Here is a 7,675-nt window from a genome sequence, read left to right as displayed (position 1 = left end):
ATGTATTATGCTACCGTTTTTGAGGCTCAGGAGTCTGGGAGTGACTTGGCTTGGTAGCTCTGGGTCAAGATCTCTCACAAGGTTGCAGTCAGGCAGACATTTGGGGCTGTGGTCATGCAAGGCTCCACTGTGGCTGCTAGATATGCTTTCAAGCTCACTCATGTGCTTGTTGACAGACCTCTGCTCATTGATGGCCATGACAGAGGCCTCTTTCCCTCTTTACTTGGGCTTCTCCATGGGGAGACTATATGAGGGTGTGAATAAGAAGTGAGGATCGTTGGGGACCATCTGGAAGGTTGGCTACTGGCTGTTGCATGGGTGTAGGGTAGCACTTACTCTAGGCTGGGACTCCTCGATCTTGACAGTTTCGACATTTGGGGCTAGAAACGTCTTTGTTGTGGGGACTATCTTGGTACTGTAGAATGTGTAGCAGCATCCCCAGTCTCTACCCACTAGGTGGCACTAGGTGGCCACTACCCACCTTGTCTGTAAAAAGGTCTCCAGACATTGGCAAAGTCCTTTTGAGGGAGGAGCCAAACCACGCCTTCCTTCTGAGAACCACTTATCTGGGACATGTTTCTTACTCATGAGATGTGGGATATATATTGCATCTCAGATGAATGTCTTAATTCAGTTTCTTTACCTTAATGGGATTGGGGCAGAACCCCAATGGCTCCTAGCACTGTGTGACTTCCAATATCTCAGTTCTACTTTCAACTGGGTGTCAACTGATCTCTGCTAGGTTCTTCTTTTTCAGTACATGTGCAGTGTGGGTCTCAGCCAGAAATCTGTGACACCCCTCTACACGGTTCCCTCCTCTGCGTTACCCAATGCTTTACATTTCAGGTGCTTTAACAACCCGAACTCTGATGTCTCTTTCCTCAATGCAGCATTTGTGCTCTCTCTACTTGACATGCTGGGACTCCATAGGCTGTGGTCAGGAAATCATCCTCGGTCAAGAGCCACAGGGCACACGGGGCTCACCTGATGTGTTTCCTTGTCTCAGGGGTGCAGTCATGAGCTGGTGATTGTCCAGTGCCTGACAACATTAGCCTTAGGTGTCTTGTCTCATATCTGTTGACAGCTGAGGGACAAGTGTGCTGCCAATTACTCCATCATGGTAGATGTAGACATATCCCACACAGTGGGTTTATTTTTTAAAGGAACCAGTATTAAAAAAATCAGATTTCATTTAAAAACAAATCTCTCCACTGCCCTTGAAAATCGTATCTGTCAACAAGGCATTGACAAATAGCAGCATTTGGCCAGCTGATGGTTGCCATTTACCTTCACACTTATGCTGTTGTTTTCATCATTTCTATATATCCCAGTCTCTCTGCTCATGTCTCCTACACAAATGAAGAGGATACTCAGGGGCAGTGTGTTTTTTCTCGTACACATCCAGCCTCACTTGTTTTTGTCATCTGCATTTGAGTTGGTCACCTTTTTCCTTGAAATTTAGGAGCCTGCGGACCAGATGAAATCCAGAGAGAGAAAACATCCTGGTGTCATCTGTCTTGGATAAACAAATCTTGGAGAATGATCTGAGCCAGTGCATCTCCTACGGATTCACTGGGCTGGATTTAGCCACACGCCCGCCACCAGGCAATTTTTTAAAAAAGATTATTTATTTACTTATTTGAGAGAGAGAGAGCATGAGTGGGGCGGGGGTGGGTGGGTAGAGGGAAAGTGACAAGTAGACTCCCCACTGAGCAGGAAGCCCTACTCGGGGCTCGATCCCAGGACCCTGGGATCATGACCTGAGCTGAAAGCAAGAGTTGGAGGCTTAACCGACTGAGCCACCCAGGCGCCCCCAGGCAATTAAATAAACAGACTCCCTGAGGAGTTGGCTCTGATGTGATTGTCTGAGCCCCATCAGAAGTGATTCATTTTCTTGAGGGCTCTGGCAGGAGATCCTTCAGTAGCAAGTTACTGAGAGAAAACTCGAAGAGGAGAGGGACCCGACTTTACACACGTCTGGGCCACCATCTGATTCAGCTCTCAGCACCCTGTCTAGGGGTTCTGAACTCTACCCTCAATGGAGATCACGTGGCTTATTCCCCAGGGCAACCCTGTGCACCAAATCAGACCAACCATCATTAGATCTGTAAAGGCGGGGAGAGCCTTAACTTGTGCTTAAGGGAGGTTCGCACACTCCAATGTTCAGAGGGGCCAGATATGTGACATAAATGAATCAAGCTAGATGTTTAATGGGAGAGTGGTGGTGGGGTCTGTGGCCACTGGAGAACACAATTCCTGGTTGGGCAATCTGTTTCCAGAAGTTTAAAACATGGAGCCAGAGGGAGCACCATGGTCTGGGCTTGATGGCCCTGGGTGGCCCTCTGACCATGTGGCATGGCCCCTTAGGGACGGTCTGTATTCCGAGTCCTAGGGGCTGCACTCTTCTGAGATTCGGAGATGTCTGGGGTCCAGCAAGTGCAGGGGCTGTGGAGGGGAGAGAAGGGGGCTTGCGCCGTGCAGCCATTCACCCCGCATGGACTCTTTCCCCCGTTTCACCCTGGCTGGCCTGACTCCAGCCTACCCCACTGTGAGACACACGGGATGCTGAAGTTCTGGGTCTGAACAGGGAGGGATGGGGACAGGCAATGGACCCTCTGAGTCCATGAGGTCATGAGAGGTGGTCACCTCGAAACCCCACTCCATTCCTTGACCACAGCAAACAGTCCTCCTCCAGCCTGGAGGCCATCCCCCCACTTCCCCCCCGGCCCCCACAGTGCGTTAGGAAACGCCCTCTCTTTCCCACAGTCTCTTCTTTGTTCTTCCCATTCAGAGGTGACTCCATTTCTGCAAACGAGTCCCCAGGGGTGCTGAGGAGGCGTCTTGGTTCCTTTAGCTTTTTCTAGGTGTTCATGGGAAAAATGCACACGTTTGGTTTTTAAATATTATATTTTTAGGAATGTTGATTTTAATTATCTTACTAGATTTAGAAGAACAACACCCAGTACCTACGTATAATTGTTTTAAACTGTCAGAAAACTAGATAAAATAGACAGAAATAGACAGACACTTCCTGAACTTCGTAACAACTACTATATTCCAAAAGCCTGCAGCGAACAGGATACTTGGCTGATGATGTTTTGAACATCTTCACACTGTGAGCAGGACCAGGCTCATAGTACCCCCACTATTAACACCATATTTGGGGTCTCCACGAGTGCTCTAAGGAATGGAAAGGGCAAAAGACCCAACTTCAGGATTAGAAGGAAGAAGAGTAAGTCCTCATTCTATACAGATGATATTATATATCTATCAAACGTGACCGAATCAACAGACAAAAATAATAGAACAAGGAGCTCAAGCAAGGTTTCTGGATGCATCCATCATCAGCATACTGTCACCCACCACCTCCCTCCATACCAGCAACAGCCAACTGGAAAATCAGTCACGCTGCTTCCGGGTTGGTGAGCCCATCGAGGTGCCGGGAGGGTGGCGTGCCCAGACGTGGAAGCTCTGCGTCCCTTCCCCACACCTTGCCCCTGCATCTCTTCCATTAGGCCGTTCCTGAGTTCTATCCTTTATAATAAACTGGGTAATGGACCGAAGGTAAAGCTTCTAAATATCTTTTCTGAAAACAAAAAACAAAAAACAAAAAACAAAAAAACAACACCAAAAACCCCCAAAAAACAAAGCTCTTTTTTTCTTAATTCAATTTCAGAGTGGAAAATACAGAAGACTCTTTGGCTAAAACATGATTTTGTAAGAGAATCAGTACTTACAGGACCTTTGAAATTCCAAGTATTGAAGCAATAGCAGAATTATCTCTGGGACTACAAATTTACAGGGTTCTCTCCAAATAATCCAAAAAACAGCTGGCCACTATCCAAACCCTCTGTTGGTCTTATCAAATGATGAGATGTTGACAACCAAATAAATTATCTTTACTGAAATATGAAATGAAAAACCACACATGCAGCAAATGTACTGTAGAAGTGGTAATATTAAAAAAATACCATAAAATGCTTTACAGAAACACATTCTTAATGAAAAGTGACCAAGAAATTGAAAAAGGTCACCATTTGCAACAGCAAAGAAAAGCATCTTGAGAGGCACTTGGGTGGCTCAGTTGGTTAAGCATCTGCCTTTGGCTCAGGTCATGATCTCAGGGTCCTGGGATTGAGGGCTCCTTGCTCAACAGGGAGTCTTCTTCTCCCTCCCCCTCTGCTCCTCCCCTCCACTTGTGCTCTCTCTTTTAAATAAATACATAAAATTAGAAAAGAAAAGCATCTCGAAGTCAACCTAGCAAAGAACGCACAGGACCTTTCTGTAGAGAAATGTAAACTTCTAGTAAAGTATGTAAAGGGAGACATTACCAAAGGGAGAAATTACCATATGTGTGGATGAGATGTTTTAATGCTATAAGGCTCTTGAGTCTTCCAGACTCATCTAGGCATTAAATGCAATCGGATAATTTTTTCAGCTGGTATTGTGGAGGAAATCAAAGAACTTACTGTGAAATTTATATGGAAGAATCAAGGTATAAGAGGAGGTAAATCAGTCTTTCAAAATTGCTCTGAACTACATGTCATGGCATATCACAGAGGCTCTGGACCTGGTCAAGGGATAGCCTGGTATGTCGGCAGCATGGAATAGAGAGCTCGAAACAGAGCAGGCGTATCTGGGAACTTGATATACAATGCAGGTGGTGCCATAAAGAAAAAGGAAAAGGATGGGTTGTGGATGAGGCTGGGAAAACTGGCTCACTTTATTTGTTTTTAAAATTTTTAAGCTTTTATTTTATTTTTATTTTAAGATTTTATTTATTCATGAGAGACAGAGAGAGAGAGAGAGAGGCAGAGGGAGAAGCAGGCTTCCCGTGGAGCAGGGAGCCCGATGCGGGGCTCGATCCCCGGACCCTGAGATCATGACCTGAGCCGAAGGCAGACGCTTAACCATCTGAGCCACCCAGGTGCCCTTAAGCTTTTATTTTAATTCCAGTTAATTAACATAGTGTTATATTAGTTTCAGGTACACAACTTAGTGATTCAATGGTTACATACAACACCTGGTGCTCAGCACAGGTGCCCTCCTTTTAATCCCCATGCCCTAATCCCCCCTCCCCTCAGGTAACCATTAGATTGTGCTCTATAATTAAGAGTGTTTCTTGATTTGTCTCTCTCTTTCTCTCTTATTTTTTCCCTTTGCTTGTTCGTTTTGTTTCTTAAATTTCACATATGAATTAAATCATATGGTATTTGTTTTTCTCTCACTGACTTATTTTGCTTAGCTCTCTAGCTCTATCCGTGTCTTTGCAGATGGCAAGTCATTTTTTATGGCTGAATAATATTCCATCACATATTTAGACCACTTCTTTATCCATTCGATGGACACTTGGGTTGCTTCCATAATTTGGCTATTGTAAATAGTCCTGCTGTAAACACAGGGGTGCAAATATCCCTTTGAATTTTATTCTTTTATTCTTTGGGTAAATACCCAGTAGTGTGATTGCTGGGTCATAAGGTAGTTCTATTTTTAACTTTCTGAGGAACCTCCATCCTGTTTTCCAGAGTGGCTGCGCCAGTTTGCATTCCCACCAACAGCGTAGGTGGGTTCCCCTTTCTCCGCATCCTCGCCAACACTTGTTGTTTCCTGTCTTGTTAATTTTGGCCATTCTGACTGGTGTAAGGTGGTATCTCATTGTAGTTTTGATTTGTATTTCCCTGATGATGAGTGATGATGAACATCTTTTCATGTATCTGTTGGCCATCTGGATGTCTTCATGTCTTCTGTCCGTTTTTAAATCGGATTATTTGGTTTTTGGGGTGTTGAGTTTGATGAGTTCTTTATACGTTTTGGATACTAACCTTGTATCTGATATGTCATTTGCAAATATCTTCTCCCATTCCGTAGCTTGCCTTTTAGTTTTGTTGATTGTCTCCTTTGCTGTGCAGAAGCTTTTTATTTTGATGGAGTCCTAGTAGTTAATTTTTGCTTTTGTTTTCATTGCCTTAGGAGACCTATCTAGAGGGAAGTTGCTATGGCCAATGTCAAACTGACTCGCTTTAAAACCGGACTTCTACTTCACCCCAATATCTTGGTGGCCTTGGGATGGACTAAAGGCTGATAGATAGAAGGGAGAAGTTGGCAGAAGAACATGCAGGACAATATCTTTGTGATACAGGCTGGGGAGGGACTTCTTTCGACTCCCCACATTGCAAACCAGAGGTGAAAAATAGATAGATTTTTGCTAAATCAAAGTTAAGGATATCTGTTCAATGGAGAACTCTACAGCCCAAGCCAACAGAGGGCAGACGGGGAGGAGACGCTTGTGATGCCTTTAACTGCTAAGCGATTACTATTTAGGATAAAGGAAGGCTTCCTGCCAACTGGTAAGAGACAGAGGGTGTGTGTGCTAGAACTCTCAGGCATGGCTGGTGGGAGTGTGGACAGGAACAGCCATTCTGGAGGCAACTGAACAGCCATTTAGCGCACGTGCCCTTTGACCCAGGAATGCAAGAGGAAATGCTGAGGTTACGGTTCTGCTTCTGATAGCAGAGCGCGGGAGTCAGGCTCTGGGCTCACCACCATAGGAATGTTACAGGTTCAAGGTGGCAGATGCCTGGGGCGGTGTACATGCAGTGGGAAGAAGCACTGAAGGCGCTGTTCATTCAGTTCCCTGGGCAGAGCTCAAAAAATGGTGTTGAGGCAGGAAAATGGGAGAAGGGTGTTTGTAGCCCAATGTTGTTATGTAAGGGAACAACACGTGTACAATCCAACCCTGCATGGCGCTTTAAGGTTGGATCAGAAACGTTAGCAAGAAGGTGCTGGGGGTGGGGGGTGGGAGGTGGGGGGTGGGGAGGGGGCTCGGCCATGGGAGTGGGGAAATGGAAAGAAGGGAAAAATCAGGTGGAAGAAAGTAAGCCGGGGGCTTGCCCGCGTGTGTGTTAACGAAGCTGTGATTGGAGGCTACGGCCTTCGCACAAATCTCTGCAGTTGAGGTCTAAATAAATACACACATCCATAGATAAATAAATAGCTGAGCGAATTCCAGGCTTTAAAAATAAATTGACAAAACTTACTTGTTCCTATACGGAGGAACCATGAAATAAATAAATGTAGGTGGGGAAACTGGATCTTCATCTAGGGTAAAAGACACCTTCATCCAATCATATTGCAGACATCGTGATGCATTCCTCGTGATTTAGAAGGTGATTCCAAAAAAAAAAAAAAAAGGAAATGAAAAGTCATTGCATGTTGTCTCAACTCCGGAAGGAAAAAATGGTAAGGGACAGTGATGATCACAGGAGAGGATAGATTTTTTTAAATGCTTATTATAGGAGCTAGGTACTATGCGATGCATTTTACATAGGTGTTTTTTTGTTTTGTTTTCTTTGTGTGTGTGTGTGTGTTTATTGCTCCTGGGCACCAGCTGCTATTTGCACCTTATAGGTGATGATCTTGACTCTTGGAGAGGGAAGTAAGAACCCTGTTGGAGATCGTGAAGCAAAGAGTCGACTGGCTGGGAACTCAGGCCGTGGCTCTCAGAGCGTGTACCTTGACCCAGTGATGAGGCTCGGGATGACAGCCAACCCAAGGCAGCTCTGTAACATGAGATGGGACGCAACCAAGATGAAAAGCAACAACAGATCGGAAATAATGAGTCCGACAGATGATGGGGGGAAATGAATATAAACATAAGGGCTCGTTACAACTCTAA

The sequence above is a fragment of the Mirounga angustirostris genome, unplaced genomic scaffold, assembly GCF_029215605.1.
Source record: "Mirounga angustirostris isolate CCGP_5_RB_7025 unplaced genomic scaffold, mMirAng1.0.hap1 SCAF_7, whole genome shotgun sequence".
In the NCBI taxonomy this organism is placed as follows: Eukaryota; Metazoa; Chordata; class Mammalia; order Carnivora; family Phocidae; genus Mirounga; species Mirounga angustirostris.
Note: the sequence above shows the minus strand (reverse complement) of the source record.